The sequence below is a fragment of the Phascolarctos cinereus genome, unplaced genomic scaffold (genome assembly GCF_003287225.1).
Source record: "Phascolarctos cinereus isolate Bilbo 61053 unplaced genomic scaffold, phaCin_HiC Scaffold_726;HRSCAF=1367, whole genome shotgun sequence".
Lineage (NCBI taxonomy): Eukaryota > Metazoa > Chordata > Mammalia > Diprotodontia > Phascolarctidae > Phascolarctos > Phascolarctos cinereus.
The window spans coordinates 270,812,531-270,835,719 of record NW_027556098.1 but is presented as its reverse complement, the minus strand read 5'-3'; the positions used below and the strand labels follow the sequence as shown (position 1 = coordinate 270,835,719).

General features: G+C 40.2%; 1 pseudogene; it reads right to left on the bottom strand.

Annotated features, from left to right (window-relative positions):
- LOC144454374 (E3 SUMO-protein ligase KIAA1586-like) overlaps positions 1 to 20,179 on the bottom strand; it is a 44,948-nt pseudogene extending 24,769 nt beyond the window's left edge.
- Between the last annotated feature and the right edge of the window lie 3,010 nt (positions 20,180 to 23,189).

Sequence of the window (23,189 nt, the reverse complement as noted above, 5' to 3'; positions counted from 1 at the left end):
ATTGCCTAACCAAAAAAAAAAAAAGGAAATTTCAGTGCTTCCTTAGTGTTTATAGGATAAAATACAAACTCTGGCATCTAAAACTTCTCTCAATTATGCTCCAGCTTGCCTTCTAGACTGATTACACATAAGCTCCCGTCATGTCCTCTAAATTATAGCCAAATCAGACTATTTGCTATGCACTGTACATGACAGTCCGCCTCCCATCTTTATGATCCCTGTGGCTGCGATGTTCTCTTCTAACTTCTACCTCCTGGAACCCTTAGGACACTTCAAAGCTCAGTGAATGTGCCATACAATTAACAATCCTTTTTTTACTTTCGTAGTCGTTAAAGCCCCCCACAAAAATACTTCCACTTTATCTTGTTTATATCTTGAAACAGTATTAGGATGGGGTTCCAACCCCCTACTTCAATTACTGTAATAACAGAAAGCCCAAACACATCAATTGAGTCAATCAGTCCATCAAAAGCATAAACTAGGTGTGAATAAGTACTCAATCTATTTGTGAGGATTGGATGAAAGCAGATGATGCCCCACATTGCGATTTGCTGGAAAAAAAATCAGATATACCCATTGGCCTATTATAAAAGAGTAGTCATTAAAGTATTGAACCACTCTGGTTGTGGAAGTTTCCAGATTGATAGTAGAGCCAAGCCTCTGAAAGCAAATTAAATTTTTTTGAGGGGCAAGGCAATTGGGGTTAAGTGACTTGCCTAGGGCCACAGCTAGTAAGTGTCAAGTGTTTGGCCTGAGGCCAGATGTTGAACTCAGGTCTTCCTGACTTCCGGGCCTGTGCTCTATTAGCTGCCCCTGAATTTTTCTTTGTATCAGAGAGGGGGAGAGAGTTTCTTTCTTTCTCTCCTCCCTCCTCCATTGAGCATGTCATTGGAGAGACTATATCAATACTAGAGAGCAAATCAACTGGGTTCAGAGAGACAGACCAGGAGAAGACAACACATCCAGCTGGGAGAAATAGAAAAGATGGCTTCAGTTTTCCTTGTGACTAAGAGAAGTGCAAGCTATGGAATCTGGAAAGATATCATCTCAACAAGCAGCTCAAAGAGCCACACCTAAGGGCAATTCCATGAGAATTCTATGATGGGAGAAAAAGACTTCTAGTAATTAAGAATTGTCAGTTAACCCTTTACCACAATGTACTCCAATACTTTTTACTTTATGCTTGTGTCCACTCTTCCTATGAACTGTATGCACACTTGTGGGAGAGCATATCACAGACTTTTGTGGGGAATATTTTTGTAACTACTGGTTTTTTTTTTAATGCCATGTTAGCAAATATCTCTGCTAAAAAAACCAAAACCTAATTGTCTTGTTGATTATTAGTGAGAAGCACACAAATGGGGCTCATGAGTGGCAGTATTAGAAACCCAATCACTCAGGCTTACCCCTAGAACCATGAGTAGGAGTTGTAGTTGCCCTTTGGGGACCTGTCCTACTAATATGAGTGGGAGTTGGGGAAGCATCCCTGTAGGGACTGCTACATTTACTTATTTGTGAGTATACTGAATCCCTCCAGTAAAATGTAAATTTACTGAAAGCAGGAACCATCTTACATCCCTTAGCACAGAACCTGGCTCATACTAGGTAGTCAATAAATGCATGCTGATTGAGTGATTGTTTGGTTTATTTATATTACCCTATCTTGGTCATTGTTGCTATCTTCTATTTGCCCCCAGGTCACAGAATCACATAATTTCAGAGTTAGCAGCTATCTAGTCCAACCTACACCAAAAAAATTATCCCCACTCATGGTCATCCAACTTTTATTTTAAAATATTCAGTCCCCTCTGTGATGTAATGGAAAGACTATTGGATCTGGGGTCAAAACATCAAGGTTCAAATCCCAGCTTTGCTATTTATTACTTACGTGATTTCTACCCCTACCCTTCAGCTTACTCATCTATAAATTTGTGTTGTTGTTCAGTCGTTTCAGTCTTGTCCAACTCTTTATGATTTCATTTGGGGTTTTCTTGGCAAAGATACTGGAGTTTGCCATTTCTTTCTCCAGATTATTTTACAGATGAGGAAACTGAGGCAAACAAAGTGAAATTGATGTGGTTTAGAGGTTCAGGGGTCCTGGGGTCCCAAAATCATAACACGAGGATCCTGTCTGAAAGAATTCAACCCAAGCCTACCTTCAGCCAAAGACAAGGTTTATTAGAACATCTGTCATATTGGGCAGACTCTTAAGGAGTCTGAACATTAGTAGGCTATTGGCTAGATTATAATAATCCCAGCAGTGGCTAGATTTTAGGAATCTGAGCAGTGGCTAGATTATAAGAATCCCAGCAGTGGCTAGATTTTAAGAATTTCAGCAATGGCTACATTATAAGAATCCAAGCAATGGCTAGATTATAAAGAATCCGAGCAATGGCTAGATTTCAAGAATCTAAGCATCTTAATGAAGACAAGATGGACCTTACATACAGAAAGACTGTGGGAGGGATCTAGGAGTGGCCAAGTAGTCCAAGAGGTAATAGAATTACCAAGGGTGTTAAGTGGCCTGGAGCCCTAGGGAGGCAAGACAATGGAGGGGAGGATTATAGCCTCAGGCAAAGGAATGCCAGAAACCTGGCCATGTGGGAAGGTCCAGGGTCTTTCCTTTCTGGGGTCGAAATCCCAACCCCATCAAAATGACTTGCCTAGCTAGTAAGTATCTGAGGCCAGATTTGAACTCAGGAAAATGAATCTTCCTGCCTTTAGGCTCAGCACTCTATCCACTATGTCACCTAGCAGCCTGTGTAAAATAAGGTGGTTGTAATATAAGACCTGTAGGGTCCCTTCTAGCTCTAAATCTCCAATCAGTAATAATTATTAGGCAATTTTTCCTCACATAAAATCTAAATTTGCCTCTGCAACTTCTATCTAATTTCTCCTCATTTTTTCCTGTCAGGCAAAACAGAAAAGGATAATTGCTCTTCCACATGATAGCCTTCCAAGTACCTGAAGACAGCTATCAAGGCCCCCATTCTCCCCACCTTCCACTCCTCCCTTCTTTTCTTCTTCAGGATAATCATAACCAGTTCCTTCAACCACACTTCATCTGACATGGCTAGTGACCTCAAAGTTCTTCACCACTCTGTTTGCATTCTTGCTGACCATCTCCAGTTTATCATTGCCCTTCCCTAAACGCCACACCCTCTTGCTTCCATCGGAGGTTAGTACTTACCTCATGTTTATAATTTTTATTCCAACCCCTATCTTCATTCTGGGGTACTTCAGTTTTCACACTTGGCTTCTCATTTAGGTAGGGAGTTAGGGAGTGAAGTGGATAGAATGCTGGCCCTGGAATTAGGAAGACCTGAGTTCAAATCTGCCCTCAGACAGATTCTGTCTGTATGATTCTGTACAAGTCATTTAACCTTTGGCTGCCTCAGTTTCATCTCCTGTAAAATGGTGATAATAATATAGTATCAACCCTACAGAGCTATTGTGAGGATAAAATTAGATGATATTTATTAATATTTTGTAAACTCTAAAGTGCTATAGAAATGCTATTACCACTTTTCAATTTCAACTCCCTCTTAATTCTACTTATTCTATGGGTATAGTCACACATTAGTACTACATATATCATAATATATACATATAATAATAATTAACATTATTACAAAATTTCCAGCTCTATAAACCTGAAGTCTGAAATATCACTTTGTGACCAAAATCTCTTATCCTTCTACCTCTCCTTCTATCTCACTCCCCTTAAGCCTATTTGTTCTCATCATGATTCTCCAATCTCTCAATCTAACCTAGTACATCATTCCTGTTCTGACATTATTTTCTCCCTTCTCAATCATGACCCTATCATTAACTATTTCAGCTAGGCATTGTCCTCCATCCTTGACTCTTTCCATGCTTCTGACAATCCTTAAGGGAGGGATTCATCCACACCAGCAATCTTTTCAACACCTGCTCCCATGCTTCTGAATGCTGTTGTAGAAGTCATGAAATCATGCCAACTGAGTCCATTACAAATTCATGTTATTTGATCTCAACTGGAGGCTCACTGTTGCATAGCAGTCCTCTAACTGGTTTTATCTTTGATGACTCCATCATAGTTCCAAAGTGGGTATATGAACTCTATCTCCTCTTTCCTCCAGTTCCCAACTCCAATCCTACCTTTCTTCTCTCGTTTGATGACCTCACTTCCTATTTTTTTGAGGTCTATGCTATCTATTATGAATTAGGCCTTTGGTTTGGCCTTTTGACTGAGTCCAAGTTTTACATAACAATCCTTTTATTAAGGAGATTTGTTCTGTGAAATTTGGATTCAGTCAAAGGGTCTCATTTGAGGACCTAGAGGGCCACATGTGGCTGCAGGTTCCCCACCCCTGCTCTATTCACTTCACCACCTTGCTGCCTCTTTGTTTCAGTCTCTGGAAGTGTCCCTTTTCCTTAGTAAATCAAACTTGTTGCATCCTTGATCCTATCCCTGTCCAGGATCCTTCAAAAGCTTGCCTCATCAATTATTGCCACTCTCATCTTCAGTCCTGTGCTTCTTACTGAGTGTTGAAATAGTAGGGGAGAGCTGATTGTTAAATTTTCAGTGTGAGCATCTGCACCTTGGAAATCAATAAATACCATAAATCAGGGCTTGATTTGTTGTTTTGCTGAAGATTTAGACTTAAGAAAGTAATGGAGAAAATGTTAATAATGGATATTAAATTTTAAAGTGTATCATGCCTTTTCAGAGACTCAGGTGTTAAATATTTATGAGTATACCACTGTTCCTTCCCCATAGCCTACACACATGCTCAGATCCATTGATAAAAAAAAAATCACCTGACCCTGTTATTCCCCTCAAACTATTGTTCTATACTCCCAAAAAGAAACAGGTATGTTTGCCATCTCTGCTTTCTCACTACCACTGAGTACCTTAACACTAAGTAATCTGGCTTTTTACCTCATTTTATATGAAACTGCCCTCTCGAAGGTTATCAATAAACATTACTTTTCAAATTTTATGGATTTTTGTTGGTCCTGATATTCCTTGACCTTTTTCAACTGGTGATCACCCCCATTTTCCAGGACACTCATTCCTTATATTTCATAATACCACCGGGTTCTGGTTCTCTTTATGTTTGTCTGGTAACCCCTTCTCAGCCTTTGTTGCAGGATCACTGTCCATATTTGTCCCCAGTGCTGTTACCAGTCTTCTTCTCTTTTAATTCTAGGTGATCTCAACACATTCCATTGAATGAATTATCTCTATGAAGATGAATGCCATATGTGTATCTCTAGCCTTAATCTCTCCCTCAGACTCTGGACCTCTAGGTGTGTATCTCAAACTCAATATGCCCCAAACGTAACTCATTGTTTTTCTCATTAAATCAATGCTTTCCTCAAATCTCCCTAATTTTTTTTGATGGCATCACTATCTTCCCAGTCACCAAGCCCCAAACCTGAGAGTAACCTTTTACTCTTTCCTTTCTCTTCACATTTTTCATTGGTTCCCTTGAAATTTCTCACTTTTTATTCCTCCAGATGAATTTTGTTATTATTTTACCACCTCTATAAAGTAATTCTTAGATAGTTTTATTGGTAAGGCACTGAATAAGTAAATTAATTAGATAGTATTGCCATTTTTATTATATTGGTTTAACCTGCCCATGAATAATTAATATTTTTCCCAATTATTTAGACCTGTCTTTGTGTGAAGAGTGTTTTGTAATTGTGTTCATACAGTTCAGGTGTGTACCTTGGCAGGCTGACTGCTGAGTATTTTATATTGTCTGCAGTTACTTTAAATGGAATTTCTCTATCTCTTCCTTTTGGGTTTTGTTGGTAACATACAGAAATGCTGATGGTCTGTGTGGGTTTATTTTATATTCCTGCAACTTTGCTAAAGGCTTGATCGTTTCAACTAGTTTTTTAGTTGACTCTCTAGGGTTCTGTAAGTAAACCATCATAACATCTGCAAAGAGTAATGGTTCTGTTGCCTTGTCTATCCTTATTCTTTCAGTTTCTTTTTCTTGTCTTATTGCTGTAGCTAGCATTTTTGGTACAAGATATTCTACTTTCCATTCATATGAACTGTTCCTTCTGCATCTTTGCCTTTCAGAGCCCTTATCTTCCTTCAAAATGTAGCTCTGATGTTTCTTCCTGTGTGAAACCTTTCCTGATTCCCTCAGTTATTAGTGCTCTTTCTCTCCAAAAATATTCCTAGAGCACTTTGTCTGATCTCTCTCTTTGCTGTTTTCCTTCCCTAACCTTTATCGTGCTTATCCGTGCTCACTACCTGTATCCCCAGTAGAATGTTAACTTCTTGTCTGTGCCTCCTTGGCACCAAATGTGTTTTGCATGTGTATCATAATAAATAAATATTTGTTGAATCCCATATGATAGGCTTTTAAAATACTGAAGACAATTATCATAACTATAGCATATCTTCTCCAGGCTAAACATCCCTGGTTCTTTCATTTGATTCACATATGCCATAGTTTTGAATACCTTCACCATTGTTTACATTCCTCTAGATTCGTTCCAGTAATGTGATTACCTTGAACACAATACACCAGATGTAACCTGACCCGGACAAAATACAATGAGGCAGCATTCTGGAAGCTTCTCGGATACTGGGATGGCTCTTTCATCTTATATGCATGGTTACTCCCTCTACCACTGAGTCAAGCAAATCGTAACTCATCCATGCCTTTTTATCATGCATGACTCTTATCCATGTCTTCCCATAAATCCTGTGTAGAGGGTCTATCCTATACTCATGAGGAATTCCTCTGGATATTAAAACATCCAAATAGCCGGGCAACACTACTGCTACCTGTTTTTTTTTTTTATCTCTCACTTTTAATGTAACATAACCAGTTGGTACGTCTCCCTTTTCAATCATACATGTCCTTGACCGTGTTTTTATACCACTCCCTGCATACCAGTCCTAATTGTAATATGTCTACTATATTTCTATTAATGTAACTCAAGATCACTTTACTTACCTTTTTTATCTTCCATGTCATGTTATTGACATATTGAGCTTGCAGTCCACTAATATAACCAGGTTCTTTTCACTTGACCATTGACTAGCCATATCTCCCCCATCCTATTTAGTCAGTCAACAAGCATTTATTAAGGACTTATTATGTGCCAGGTATTATTCTAAGCTGGGAATATAAATACAAGCATAAAGAAAGATAGTTCCTGTACTCAAGGAACTTATATTCTAATGGGGGAAGACAATACATAAAAGAGAGCTAGAAAGGGGTGGGGGGGGCAGGAAGAAGGAACTCAGTGTGGAGATATGTAGAGAAAGTCCTATGGAAATGAGTCAGCAATGCAGCCTGGAGAAGGATGCAGACATCTTGGCATGAGCCTCCTCCTTAAAATGAAGATTCTGGGAAGAACTAGACAATCAGAAGATGAGGCCTCAGGGACAGACAGAAGCAGAGAGAACCACAGGGTGAAGAGGTTTCTATAGCATAGTAGAGAAAGTTCTATGGAGATCAATCCAGTGCTGCCTGGAAAGTACAATCTACATTTGCGCAGTTGAATTTTTTAAGTCAAAAGCAACCTTTTTTCATGTACTCTATTAAATTTTATCATACTTGATTTTGTTCATCATATGCTGTCCTTATTTTTTTGGCCCCTTATCTTGTTATCCATTGCATTAGCTATCCCTACCACCTATATATCATCAGAAAATTTGATCTATGTCTTCATGTAAGATATAGATGGCACAATGGGCCTAGAGTCAGAAAAATGTAAGTTCAAATCTGGGCCCAGACACTCAATGACTATGTGACCCTGGGCAAGTCATTTAACCTCTGCCTCAAATTTCCTCAGCTATAAAATGGGGATAATAATAGCACCTACTTCCCTGTGGGGATGAAATAAGATACAAATTGTGAAGTGCTCTACAATCCTTAAGACGCTATATAAATGCTAGCTATTGTTGTTGTTTGTCCTTCGTTCTTGAAGGGGACCATGGCATCATGAAGGTGATGCCATGACTTGCAAGTGAATTGGATTTAAGTGAGGGAGGGCTGTGCTAGCTATTATTGTTATATTAGCTATATGTATCTCTCTTTGTATATATATGAATGTATGTATATATGTATATTACAACAGGGTCAAGGATAGAGGAATGGTACTACAATATAGATTGTAGAACATAGGCTTTAGAGCTAAAGGTGACATTAGAGATAATTTTGTTTAATTCCCTCACTTTATAAATAAGAAAACTGAGGCAGAGTCTTGCTCAAGTTCATCTCTTACTAGCTTCACCTTGATCCATCATTCATGACTCATTAGATCTCATTGTTTAACCAGTTCTGAATCTACCCAATTATATTAACACCTCTTCATCTCGCCTTATAAGGATATCATAAGAGATTTTCTAAAATACCTTGCTGATATCCAGGTATAGCATCTAGGGACCTTGAAACACTTAAAACACCAGTGCAAGACCATTCCTACTGCTCCCACCACTGTTCCCACATATCATGGCAGAACCACAGGCTGGTTTAGCCTCAGACAGCAGTGAGAGAAAGCTGGCTCCAAGAGAGGGACCCTTATGAGGGTGAGTGGGAAGGGGTGTCATTCTCCTTGATCTAAAAGTCTAATGATCCTGTCCAAAAAAATGAGGTTATTCTGGTATGACTTGTTAGTTATGAAACCATGAAGACTTTAATTATCACTGCTGCCCTTTTCAAGTACTCACAAATTATTCCTTTAATAACACATTATGGAATTTTTTTTGAGCAAAGTCAAACTAACTGACTGATAGTCTGAAGAATATATCTTTTTCTCCTTTTTGAAAGTGAGGGCAAGCTTTGCCTATTTCCACTCCTGTAGCAGCTCTCCCATTCTCCTAGATTCTTTAAGGATCACCAACAGCAGATTAGCAATCATGTCTTCAAGTTCTTTTAGTACTCTGGAATGTAATTTACTCAGGGTTGGTGACAGACTCACAGAGGAAAGCTAGGTGCTTTCTTACTCTTTCATTTATCTTGGGTTTCAATTACTGTTTATCCATTTTTGTTCAGTGTTCACATGCACAATCCTCCCCCTTCACCAAAGGCTTCACCCTGACCGGTCTTAGGAAAAAACAGAAGCAAAAGCTGCTGCATAGCTTGCCCATCTCTTTATTTATCATCATTTCACGCATGAAAAGCAGCAAGGTTCTAACCTTTCTTTGTTCTTCCTCTTGACCCCAACATAGCTTTAAAAATGCTATCCTTTTTGTTGTCGTTAGCATTCGTGTCAAGCCTTGCCCTGGGCTTTAGCTCTGCTGACAGTATTCTTACAGGACCTGACATTATTATTCCAGGATATGAACGTGGACAGAACTTAATTTGCCTTGCCCAACGATATAAACACTGCATAAGGCCTGCTTGCCTAGCTCTTTCTGGTCCCTGAAGGAACAGAATCTAGATGTAGTCTGTTACTCAGTTCTGATGAATACTAGGAGCCATGTGCTAATTAAAATGCTCATGAGGTTGGACTTTGTACTCTTCTCTAGCATGGGTGCTTTCAAAGTCTCCTACTGATGGGTAGTTGGCTGATTTCTTAAAGCCAGAAGGATTCAGGGCACTGAATATGTATTTACTCAGCCCATCTGTTCCTTGAATTTGATTGCATTTTACTTGTGGGTGACACAGACCTCTATTCCTTTATTGTTATTGAGTAATAAAGAAAGGACCAGTGATTGTACAGCAGCTTTCTCTACTCAGAGAACAGATTACTTCATATATATATTATATCTATCTATCTATCTATCTATCTATCTATCTATCTATCTATCTATCTATCTATCTATTCAACTCTCAATTACCTGCAAATGGATTATCCCCTCAGGGGATTTTCCATAACAAATTTTTAATCCTAGGCTTCTTTGATGCCCTCCTCCTATCCCCCCAGTACACACACCTAAGAGGCACTGGGGTCATCTCATACCATAAATCATTTGGTGTTGCTCTGGGAATACACACTAATGCAAATATTTGCCAGAGTAAAACATAATTAGGAAGATAAATCTTTTTCCTCCCCCAGAAATTGTACTATGTATTCCATAGTCAAATGCAAATTATTTTATATTATTGCATTTTGAATTACCTGCATCACTACCCTCTTCTATTAGTGTAGATAATAGAGAGTTGACATAATTAATCTATCTTGCTGGACAGAAAAGGGGCAGAAATGTTACTGAAGCCATTTATGACATCATAGATTTAGATCTGGAACAAACTTTAGGGGTCATTTAGTCCAATCTCCTCATTTTACAAATGAGGAAACTCAATCATGAGAAAATAAGTGACTTGCCCAAGGTCACATGGGTCAGTGAGTGGCATAGCTGAGATTTGAACTCAAGTCCTTTTACTCTATATCTGCTGTTTCTCTCATGGCACCATATTGCCTCCTAAATAAAGTTACTCGCTCAAAGTTACATAGAAATCAGCAGATGCAAGATTTGAAATTAAAAACCCCTAGCTTAAAATGGACCCACCCAAAGTAAGTGCCACTGAAATTGCAGGGGCAGAGACAAGTATCTGATAAAATGCTCTACGTACAATCTTGAACATGCTATTCTTTCACATAGCCTTAGAAACAGCCATATGCCTATCTCCTCCCTCCCTCCTATTCTAGAGAAAAATGGATTTTTTTTTTACTTGAAAGAGTACAAAATAATACTAGCAATTTATTTTTAGTGACTGGCATAGGGAAAATTGGGTTGGGGAAAATGTGAACTGATAAAATTATTTACAAAGCTAGTAAAATAAGTTCTATGGGTGCCTTTAGGATAAGAATGCAAAATTAAAACTAAGGCATTACAACTAGAGTTTTGTCCAAAAGTGCCAAAAATTGGAGTGATAGTCTTCTTTCCCCACAATTCTTTGGCTTATCATTGCCGTTTTTTAAAGTTCTTTGCCATCTCCCTCCATGGATTCCCATATTCGCATCTATTCCATCACCACAAACTGGAGGGTTGCCCATGATGGTGGCACACTGGTCTTGTAGGTCCCAGTGGCTCCCTGCTGTGTCTCCCCAGGTTAAAAATAAATGACCGCTGCCAGACTTTTCCTTATTATCATACAACCCTTTTCCTCTCCTACTCCCTCTTCTTGAGGGTTGGGGGTGGTAAGATCTGCATTTTCAGCTCTGTGCTTCAGCTATACCAGGAGACCAGAATCCCTGGGAAGGGGCTATCTGTATGACTATAACTTGCCTTGAGGGCCAAATGTGATGCAATGAAAATGAAGGCTTGCGCCAATCAGTCAGTGAGTTAGTAAGTATTTATTAAGTGCCTACTATGTGCCAGGCACCATGCTAAGCACTGGGGATCCAAAAAAAAAAAAAAAGGCAAAAGTCAATCCCTGTTCACAATTCAGCTTGAGTACTGAGGCTGTGAAATCCCAAGGCCTTTCTATGTCCAAGCTGGGCTCCTGTCAAACCCAGTCCCACCTTACTACATCACCTTCAGCCTCCCTAAAGGAGGTTTTATGGTATTTCTCTGATGTCTCTTCCATCATGCACCCCATCACCACACCACCCTTGTAATTGGCTTACCTGACTATAAGAACCAAGAGTTCATTTTAGAGTTCAGAGGTAGCTTGGTATAGTGGAAACGACACTGGAATCGTCATCAGTAGATTTCTTTAGCTTCAGATGCTTAGCTTTGTTAACCTAGGCAAATCACTTAACTTCTTTCCTCATCTCTAATAGAGGGAGAATAAGTACCCCACAGAGTAGTTGTGAGGTTCAAACGACCATCTTGAAAACAAGTGCCAAATAAATGTTAGCTATTATTACTATTACAAAAAAAAATAATAATAAAGTTACATGCAGAAAAGGAGGGCAATCCTTTAGAAGTGGAATAAGATTTCTCAGATTCAATCAATCTCATGAATTCAAGAGGTGGGGGTGGGGGTTAAGGGTGAGGGTAAAGAGCAAGGAGTAGGGATAGAGGGAGTTAACTGAAAGTTATTCTCTCAACTGTTGCTGTGGTGAGATCTTCCCTTCTAATTATTGACCTCTGAAAGAGTAGGTAATTGGGGCAAAAGGGTGAGATATACAACAAGGATAACAGACTGGGCTCTTTCTCAGTAGGCAACATGCCACTTCACTTTACAATTTCAGCCATGCCAAGAGCCAGTCTTCAGTAGATAGTCACTTGCTTAAAAATATCTACCAGTTGTCACTATTTCACCTTCCTGTTCATATGCTCAAACAAAATACTCAATAAAGTCTCATGATAGCTTTATGGACATTGACTAAGGGGAAAAAAAATGACAACTTTTTTTTTGGAAAGGCTGTGAATAGGTATAACCATTCTGGAAAGCTATTTGGAATTATGCTCCAAAAGTTACTAAATTGTACATATCTTTTGACCTCTCCTATTTCTACACCCCAAGGAGGTCAAAGAGAGAGGAAAGGAATGCTTATGTACAAAAATATTTATAGCAGCCTGTTTGGGTAGTGGCAAAGAACTGTCAAATAAGAGGGTTCCCATCACTTAGGGAATGATTAAACAAATTAAGGTTTATGAAAGTAATGGAATACTACTGTTTTGCAAGAAATGAAGAAAGGGACAATTGAAGAGAAATCTGGATAGACCTGAATAAATGGTGCAGAGTGGAGTAAGCAGAACCAGGAGCACGATTTATATAATAACAACATTGTAAAAAACAAACAACTTTGAAAGACTTAAGAATTCTGATCAAGTGCAATGACCAACCACAATTCCAGAGGATGGATGATCATATCATCCATCTTCTGGACAGTGTGTTGATAGACTCAATATGCAGAATAAAACATTTTTTGGATATGGCCAATGTGGGAATTTATTTTGCTTGATTATACATATTTGTTATGAGTCTTGTTTTTCTTTTTTGTTTTAAGAGGGGGCAGATAAGAGAGAGGTGGGACGGAAAGAAAATAAATACTTGTTAATTGAAAACTTTTTTTTAAGAAAAAATGAAAGCCTAGAAAACCTTTTGAGGCAGGATGGTGAGTGAAATAAGAGAGGTGATGAAAAATGGCAGTCATATCTAGACCCCTGAGCAGAAATGAAGGTAGCATGAAATGAGGTCAGTGAACTCCAGACTTAAATACTAAGAGAGATGCAGTGCACCCTAATCTGTAGGGCTTTAAGAGATCAGTGCAGCCTTTTCAATAAGAGAGGTCAACACTGATCTCTACAATGCTCTCTAGTTGCCAAGCTGAGAAGTGGTGCTTTCAAGACTGCTGCCATTGTAAGTTTGCCTATCCTGTAGGTGAATTGTGTCCCTTTGTCTCATTATGTTGGAGAGACAGAGACATTAGTTGGGAGACAAATAGCGATCTTTGGAGACATGGGGATGATAGCCATTTTTAATGGGAGCCAAGAGTGCCTAATTCCTGATTCAACCTACATTATTATTTTGATATGCTCTTTCATTAAATGTTCTTGCTTAGAATTCATCTGTCATCTGACTTGGTCTGGTATAAAGAGACAAACCTGTTGGATCTTAAAGCTATGAATCTGAAGGGAAAACTAGCCCAACAGTACCATAAATATGAGTTTAGATATCAGGACTATGCATGAATAACATAAATATACAATAAGTGTGTGCATAGTACTCTGCATGCAATAGACACAGAAATACCTATAGAATGAAAATAATTGTAAACCACTAAATATATAGTAATATGTTTACATAACTACTCAAATATTTATGTAACTCATGGCCCAGAACTGTGGCTCTGGATTTTCAAGAACTAGGTTCATTCCTGGGAGTGTTTCTCAGTAATCACGTTCTTTTTTTTTTTTTTTGGTGAGGCAATTGGGGTTAAGTGACTTGCCCAGTATCACACAGCTAGCGAGTGTTATGTGTCTAAGGCCAGTTTTGAACTCAGGTCCTCCTGACTCCAGGGCCAGTGCTCTATCCACTGTGCCACCTAGCTGCCCCACAGTAATCATATTCTTTCGAATCACGCCCCCAACCAGGGTTTACCCTGGGAACATAAAAATCTGGATTATTTCTAGGGCTGAAAAAAGAGAGGGGGAAAGCCCTTAGAGCCTGTGTAAGCACTCAGGTTAGCAATACTGAATATTGGAAAGCTTTATTTAACCCAATAAAACTCCTGCAAAGATTTGCACCCAAGTCAAAAAATTGTTGACAATTTTTCTTTCTTCCCCAGTGAGTCTCACCTCCCCTATAGACATTCCCCATCCACCAAACCTAGGAGCGTTACAGGATATCTGGGGGTGTCAGATATTCTGCACTGGTGCAGACCTGTCTCCCTTACAGACAACTCTTTCCCTACCACTACTATTTTAGTGTTCTTGGGTGCTTTTCACAAAAGCTATCAGTAATGAAATAAAGGTGAAAGCCAGAGTGCTTTGGAGGTGGACTGCTGAGGCCTATCTGTTCTGTACAGCAGGGTTTCTGTACTACTCGGCAGTTGAGATGACTCATACTAGGGTAAAGTACTCCAAAGCCAAAGAACAGCCCCCTTGTCCCAATCTTCACAGTCCACATAGCTCACAGTATCCGAAAAGGGCAAGGTCTGGGGTTTTTCTTCCATATCATAGCTCTGTCCTTTGCTGTTCCTATGCTCTTGTTGCTACTTTGTTCAGGAACTCCTTCTTGAGTCTGGGAAGCTCAGCTCAGTAACTCCTTGGCATCCGCCTCAGGTCAGTCTTCCCCATTCATGGCACCAAATCTGAGCTTTCTCCTTTCCTTCTGTTTGTGGCCAGCTTTGTTTTCCCTCTGTCTTGCTGTTCTTCCAGTGTCTTTTAAAGCTGAAGTCCAAGGGTTTAAGCCAAAAATATGAACTTGTGGTGAGTAAATCCTCTTCAATGTTTTGTTAAAGGGAAAAGAGTGTCAAGCAGAGTTAGAGAATTTTATATCTTATCCTTGTGAAGAAAATTTAACACCTCAATAAGGATCATAACATCATAGAAAGAACCTACGAGTTCACTGAGTCTAGCCCCCTTGTTTTACAGATCAGGAACTAAGTCCCAAAGAAATTTAGAGACTTGCCCAAGGTCAACTAGATTTCAAATCCAGGTCTTCCAACTCTAAATATTGTGTCTTTTCACTACCCCATGACCTTTTTGCTCATCCCTCTATTCCTCTAAAATCAGACTATTATTTTGGTTAAAAAGTCCATGTCGTGCCCCAGGCAATTCCCAGTGGAACAGGAGTCACTTTCCAGTAGATAGCAGAAAGAATTTACATTCTATTTTTCACATGGAAAAAGAAAAGTTGAAGGAAAACGGAAAGCAAAAGAAAACTGAGTCCCTGTAGGGATAAACCAGATATTTTAGATCTCTCTTCAAAGTACTAAACCACTGTGATTTTCCTCCATATCAATAATAATCCAACCTTCTTTTCCTCTTCCTCTCCTAAACTACAGCCTTTAAGAGGCAGAAGAGATTTTAGAGTTCATCTAGGCAAACACCCAAGACCCAAGATGAATACAAAAGGGTCTTAGTAAGAGGAAAAAAAATGAAGAAGGAATTTAATGAAGAAATGATCTTGCTTAGTGCTGGGTAGGAAAATCTGAGAGAACATCCTATACGATGAAGTGTTTGTGGAACTGAGCTTCAAAGAAGGGAAGGATCAAGGTTTGGCAGACGGGAGAGGGGGAAGTAGGATAGACTACACTGCTTAAAAGATAATAAAGAGACAGCCAGTAGCACCCTTTTGCTATATGCATATGGCAAGGTTGGGCTAAGCTTTGGGTAGACCCTGTAATACTCCTAGAGACAGGTAACCATGGAACAGAAATGCAGAGGTGGGCTGGCCATACCCTGTGTCACCAGATTCTGAACTGTGCAGACATCAATGTGCTAATTCCATCCCAGCTTGGCACACAGCAGGGGCTCTGTCTGGGGGAGGAAAAGCACTGGAACTATAGAAGATTTATAGGATGAAAGAAACAAGTTCTGTGTTATTTTTAGTGCTGAATCTCTGTGAAGAGTTGGCTTATGGCATATGCATGTCGGTGAATATATCAGATGGAAATATATTCATAGAGGGACTACCTCCACTGTCCTCTGATGTGCCCTTGCTTCCTTTCCCACCCAGTAAATAATCCTTAAATAAAGCCTCATCCCCCTTTTGGCCATGATTGCACCTTTCAGACTCCCACTCTTCTGTGTTGGTGTTGTGCTAGTGCTCTTGGTAAGACTGCTGGCTACAGAGACACACAGCTGTGAGCAGCTGATAGCAGCAGAATATAGGGCACCTAGGAGCTAAGCAGCTTTCTGAATTAAAGAGGGGAGAGGGAAGCCTTCTAGATACTCATACTTGCTCACCAGTCAAATACATGTTAAATTATGTCGTGCATAAGCTCAGCTCAGTTTTGTTGGGGGAAAAAAATTGCAGAATTCAGCAGCAACTTAAATGAAACTGCAGAGGATTTTCTGAGCTGCCAAGGAAGCTCCAAGGTTTCCACTCCCCCAGGTCCAACCCCAGAAAGCTTTCCAGCAGGATAGACACTCCACCAATGAAACTCAATCTTCATATCATTACATCATCGGAACAATATCTCATTGGCTGAACATATCCTAAAGACAAGACTTGTTTCTGGCAGTAAAAACTTTCCCAAAGCTCTGCTCGGACATTAAACACCACGTTCAATTTGCCCCCTGATGTCCTTACTATTCTTGTTGCTTCGCAGTTTCTACTGATTCTTCCATCGAGTTTATCTTTGAGGCAACCAATAGATCAGGATGTAACAGCTTTCTCTCAAGGATTCCCAAGCCAGCTGCTGCTTTTATCCCCCATTTTCTCATCCTTGGAAGTTTTCCAGGGTAGTCAGCAGGGCTCCCTCCCCCATTCCATTGGGAACTTTATCCTGAGATTTTAAGGGTTTGAGAAAATGAATAGTTCCTCACCAAAAGGATAGGCACTTAATCTGTACTATACAGGTGACACCCTGAAATGCAGCAAAATAACAGGAAAAACAATATGGGAAGATGAATCAACTAAAGTCAAAAGAACAGCAATAAAAGAGTATGACATTTTTATAGGCTGCACATGGAAGACAGGTACAGTAAACACCACATTTATTTGGGGACTTCTAAGATATTCTATACAATATCTGCTTCCTCCTTTTCCCCCTTTATAATATAGCTGATCCATTTGCCTTGAGTCCAGAATACTCAGTGATCTTATTTCAGTGGTCCTGTTCGAAAATAACTTTTATTAGAGGGCCTGACAACATTCATTTATATATGCTCCTTATGGAGCAAATACACGCTTTTGATTTTTTGGGTGGTAGTGGTAGTAGAATGGAAGAGTTTTGGAGAAGAGGAAAAACCTTCCTAGTATCCCTGAAAGCATACCTCTATAAAGCGTAACTGTCATCTTCTAGCTCAGGGATGGGGAACCTGTAGCCTCGAGGCCACATGTGGCCCTCTAGGCCCTCAAGTTGGGTCATTTGACTGAATCCAAACTTCACAGAACAAATCCCCTTAATAAAAGGATTTGTTCTGTAAAACTTGGACTCAGTCAAAAGGCTGCACCCAAGGACCTAGAAAGCCACATGTGGCCTCGAGGCCACATGTTCCCCACCCCTGTTCTAGCCTATGCTAAGGCCTATGCTCTTTAGAATGCTTGCTACATAATTAACAAACTTGCTTTCATTTTACACCTTTTCTTTTACTACTTCTTCATCTTTTGGCACTCACTGAGACCTGGGTCCCTCCTGATTATACTATATTACTGGGCACTGTTTCCAGTAATAGTTGTACTTTGTTTGCTACTCATTGGCATTTCCACACTCTCCCTCTGAGAGAGAAAGCTCTTCTCCTTCCACGTTCACACTATCCAAATTTATCACCCAATCGATTTTGGTGGCCATTATTTATTGACTCCCATGATATTCTCCTTCCTTAATTAGTTCAATACCTGCTTCCCAGTCTTTCTACCCCAACTCTGGCCTTCATTCTAGGGGAACTAGCATATATATATTTATGCTCCCTCAACTACCCTAATTTCCCACTTTCTCAATCTATTCAATTTCTACAAACTAACTCCTTTATTCCACCTCAGCTATGTCTTGCTTCCCAAGGACACACAGGGAATCTAATTTGGGGTGCAACAACAAATTATGTCAGCTCAGGGGTAGCTTCCTCCTTGACACATTCAGGATATGCTCTGGGTCCAATGTTTCTGGAAAATATGGCAACTCAAAAAGACAAGTTCAGGGGACCCTTTAACTCTTTTATCTTATGTATGTATGTATCAATATACATAGACATATATCTATATATACAGTTATTTGCATACTAAATATCTATGTAAATTTGGAACTATGCCCCAAAAGCTATAAAAATGTGCATACCCATTGACCCAGCAATAGCACTTCTAGGGCTATATCCCAAAAAGATCATACAAATGAGAAAAGGACCCACATGTACAAAAATATTCATAGCAGCTCTTTTTGTGGTAGCAAAGAATTGGAAATTGAGAGGATGCACATCAATTGGGGAATGGCTCAGCAAGCTGTGGTATATGAATGTAATAGAATACTATTGTGCTATAAGAAATGATGAATAAGCTGACTTGAGAAAAACCTGGAAAGACTTATACGGTCTGATGCTGAGTGAAGTGAGCAGAACCAAGAGAACGTTGTACACAATAACAGCCATGACCAACATTGACAAACTTAACCCTTCCCAACAGTACAAGGATCTAAGATCTCCAGAGGCCTTGTGATGGAAAATGCTATCCACGTCCAAAGAAAGAACTATGGAAGTTGAATTGCTATTTTTTTTTCTCTTCTGTTGAGTTTTGTTTCCTCTTTCTGATGGTTCCTCTTATTGGTTTTAATTTTTACTTACAACATCACTAATGTGAAAATATGTTTAATATATATAATAAAATATGTTTAATATATCAGATTGTGCAGTCTTGGGGGAGGGTGGTGGGAAGGGGGAGAAAAATTTGAAACTCAAAAGCATATGGAAGTAATTACTGAGAAATCAAAATAAATCAATAAATCAATCAATAAATAAAGTATGTGTAATCGTGGGCAAGTCAAAACCTCTCATCTGTAACAGGAGCGGATTCCATGAGAAAGGCATTGAAGTTCACTTCAGCTCTAGATTTATGATCTTATGAGAGGCATAGCTCTGATTCAGCTCACATGCAGAGCTGCTTTCTTTTTTTGGGGACCTTGGGGTGCACCCAATCACACCCTGTACATTGGTCATAGAAAATACGTCTTGTTAGGATTTCAGCTGTTTTTATCCCTTGGGCAGTAAGCAGAAACTTGGATGGGAGACAGAGAAAGGTTACCTTCCCACTAACAAGTGGAAGGGGATAAAAGACTCTCCTTGATGGGCCGGACAGACCCTAGTGACAGGCGCAGGTGAGGAGCCTGGGCAGGGCACCCCCTACAGGGGGACACGTGAGGGGCAGGAGGCTCGGGCAGGGCCTGGGCGCTCCGGGGCCCCCAAAGAAAGGTCCACAAGGGTTTCACGTGGGCCTGTGTCTCCACGTGGAGAGATCCCACAGTGCACAGTGGGGGGGGGCTGAGGAGGGGTGAGGTCCTGGGTTGGTCGGAGGGCGTCGCTAGGTCGTCAGAGGGCGGCCCGGGGTCACTGCGGGTGGCTCAGGTGTCCAGAACCTCCGCAGGCTCACATTGCGCCTGCGCCACTGGCAAACTTTCCGACTGGGGTTGTACAAGAACCTAAACAAATTCTCGTCAGGCACTGCTGCGATGGCCGGACGGCTCACACTCCGGAGTGGGGGGGAACTTCAGGAGTAGACGCCTCCGCCGAAGCTCAGCCTTACCTCCTTGGACCCGCCGCAAGAGTGACTCTGACAGAAATTTACTCGCTCTGCATCTGTATTAGTTAGTCCCTTAGCCATTCTCCCCGAGCCGTGCTCGGAAGACACGTGACCGACGCCGTTGCAGCCATATTGGTTATGGGCAAACAGAGTCGGGCACCGAGTGGAGTTCGTTCCAGGATGCCAGCTTCCTAGTTGAAGGGTAGACGCTTATACCAAACTGAACGGCGGTGGCCGCCATTCTGGTTAAGGACAGTAAAGAATTTGGGTCTACTCGGAGACCGGGATTAGACCTGCTTCAGAAGCCCTGCACCTCTTCCACCCAAAGGGTGGACGTAAGAGCGTGGGGGGACATAAAAGTAAACCCGTTTGCCTAAGTGCTTGGGAAAGAAAAAGGGGCGAAGCTCATAGGCGGCCATCTTGGGTATGGGCAGCTAGTTCCCTTGCAGCGAAATCGGGGAGACCAACGTTTGCACACCCAGGAGCTTGACCCAAAATATGAGCATGCGCAGTTTGACTTTCTTGCAATTAATTTCCCTCCTCTCATCTCTACGTAGTGCCGTAGCCAGGTTTTGCCGCGTCTCTCCGCATTAAGAAGGCCTTTGAAGGAGCAGGATTGGCATTCTAAGTATTTGTCGCCACCCCTGCCTCCTCTGGGTCTCAAGCCTCATCTGTATGATGAGAGCATTGGCCTGGATGGGTACTTTTGTGCCTTCCACCTTAAGGATGGACGTGGGCATCTGGGAGGGAACCTACGATCATACACTCTCCCCTGTAGCTCCCCATTGTCTCACACACTCATTTTACAGTGTGGTACCCATTCTACAGATGAAGAAGCCGGCCCAGTGAGGTCTAAGCTTTTTTAACGATCAGTTTATTATCATTGTTGCTATTAATGAAAAAGGGGTAAGATGTGACCCAAGCGGGTGGGGGTTTCCTAAAGGAAAAAAAAAACACCTCCAAGCAAGAAGAATTAAGAGTAGGAGAGAGGAGAAGAGCTAGGTAAACATTTCTTAAAAATGATTTATGATGGTCTAATTTTAAAATGAGAATAAAGCAAATTTCCCCCCTCTCTGATAGCATTTGGAATAAGAAGACAAGTACAAATTCACCTCTGCTACTTATATGTCTCGTTTTGGGAAGACTACCTACATCATAAATATAGAGCTGGAATAGACTGGTCATACAAGCCAAGCCTCTGAATTTGCAGAGGAGGAAACTGAGGCTCAGAGAGGTTGAAAGACTTGCTCAAGGTCACACAGGTGTAAGCATCAGAGGAAGGATTTAAATCCAGGTCTTTTGATTCCAGAAATAGCATTCATTCCACCCTCCTTGGAACTCTAAAACCTAAGGGTCCTTTCCCAAGAAATAGAATTCCGTCTCCTAATTCCTAATTTCCAAAGCTTGCTCATATACCCTCCCATGTGCTATTTTAATAAGTAATACAAAGGAAATGATGCTACTTGAAGCTCAATTCTGTTCAACAAACCTTTAAAGTTCAACTCAAGTGTCACGTTCTCTAGGAAATCTCCTTGGTCTGTTCTTTCCCCCATTGGTAATAAACTCTTGTCCTCTCCCTTTCCATCACCTTACTTTGCTTGAACCTCTTATGCCCTTATCATGTATTGTTTTATATTATATTTATTTGCATGTATTTCTGTAAACCCTTTCGTTGTTGTTTGGTTGTTGCCTACTCTTTGTGACCCCATTTGGGGTTTTCTTAGCAAAGATACAAGAGTAGTTTGCCATTTCCTTCTCCAGTTCATTTTACAGATGAGGAAACGGAGGCAAACAAAGTCAAGTGACTTGCCCAGGGTCATACAGCTGGTAAGTGTCTGAGGCAGGATTTGAATTCATGAAGATGAGTCTTTTTGATTCCAAGCCCAGTACCCCATCCATTGTACCACCTAGCTGACATATAATACCCTTCCTTGGTTGTAAGCTCTGTTAGGGCAGAGAAACTTTGCATTTTACCTAGCACAATGCTTTGCCTGCACAGGATATTTAGTAAATATATGTTAAATTAAATTATTGAAGGAAAGCTATGAATGCAGACCAATTTAAGGAATTCCAATAAAGCAGTTAATCAACAAGCATGTATTAAGCACCTATATTCCAGGCATCTGTGCTAGCCTGTGGGGATACAAAAGCAACAGTTAAACAGTCCTTATTCTCTAAGACCTTAATAGCCGATGGGAAAACCAAAATGTACATATATAAGTATGCAAAGAATATATACAAACAAACATACAAGGTACTTTTCAGAGGGAGGACACATTTGTATGTAAAGACCTGGAAAGAAATATGGACCAGAAAAGTTCTATTGATGAAGTACTTAAATTGACAAATCACGGTCATAATTCATTTTAGGTATGTTTAAATAAAGTGGTATAATTAAAAAAAAAACTTAGTCTTATCTCCTGAACTACTAACTTAACCTTTCTGAGCCTCTTTTTCCTCATCTGTAAAAAGGGGATAATAATACAGGCATTTATTTGTCTAATTATCCATAATTTGAGACTCTTGAATTAGTAATTTTTCTAAATAAAGTTTTCACCTCTGTAGAACAATGGATATTTACTACCATTGAGGGCCAGATCATGGGCTACTGGTCAATTTTGAATGAACAAAGAAAAACTTATGACATTCTTATAAAAAAAATTAACACCTTGAAAAAGAAGCAGTTATGAGTATTTCAAGGGAATGGGAAAGTTCTCCCTACATGCGGTTAAAGATCAAATCCTAGATATTAGCCAGTGGAATATGCATGAGACATAATGAATTGTGGAATCACACTGTATGAGCAATGAATCTGCTACCATATATAGTCTAACAAATAAGCAAAGGAGGCTTGGGTCAGGATTAGGCAGAAGTTGAAACTGAAAGGATACAATGCTTCTTTTTAAAACAATACTTCTATTGTCTTTCTTCAGACTAAATCTTGATCCTAGCAAGGGGAGGTTTGCTGTGTGTGGAAACACCCGGTTCTAGCCCAGGTGTCCTGGGTGGAGTAGTGTGCTGTGCAGACATTCCAAAGCCAGTGTTCATCTATTTTTGGCATGCTGGTTTTTCAGGTAATAAAAAAAGTGCCTGAGGAAGAACACTGAATTCATAAAACATTTTTCTGAGAATGACAGGATATTAGAACTGGGCCGAATCTGAGACATCATTTTACAAATAAGGAAGGTGAGGCCCGGGAACATTATGTGACTTGACTGAAGTCATAATTTCTGGGGCAAAGTTGAAGCTGGAATTCAGAGTTCTAGTCAATCTTGTGTTCTTTATACAACTCTGGTTTAGGGACAAAAGGCAGGGAAACCGTATGTTTAGTTATCCTGTTTCCTTAAACTTGTGAGAGCAAAACCTCTTAATTCCCAGCGTCCGGGGCATGACGGGAGCTTGATATATGCTTGTTGATTGATTGGTGGC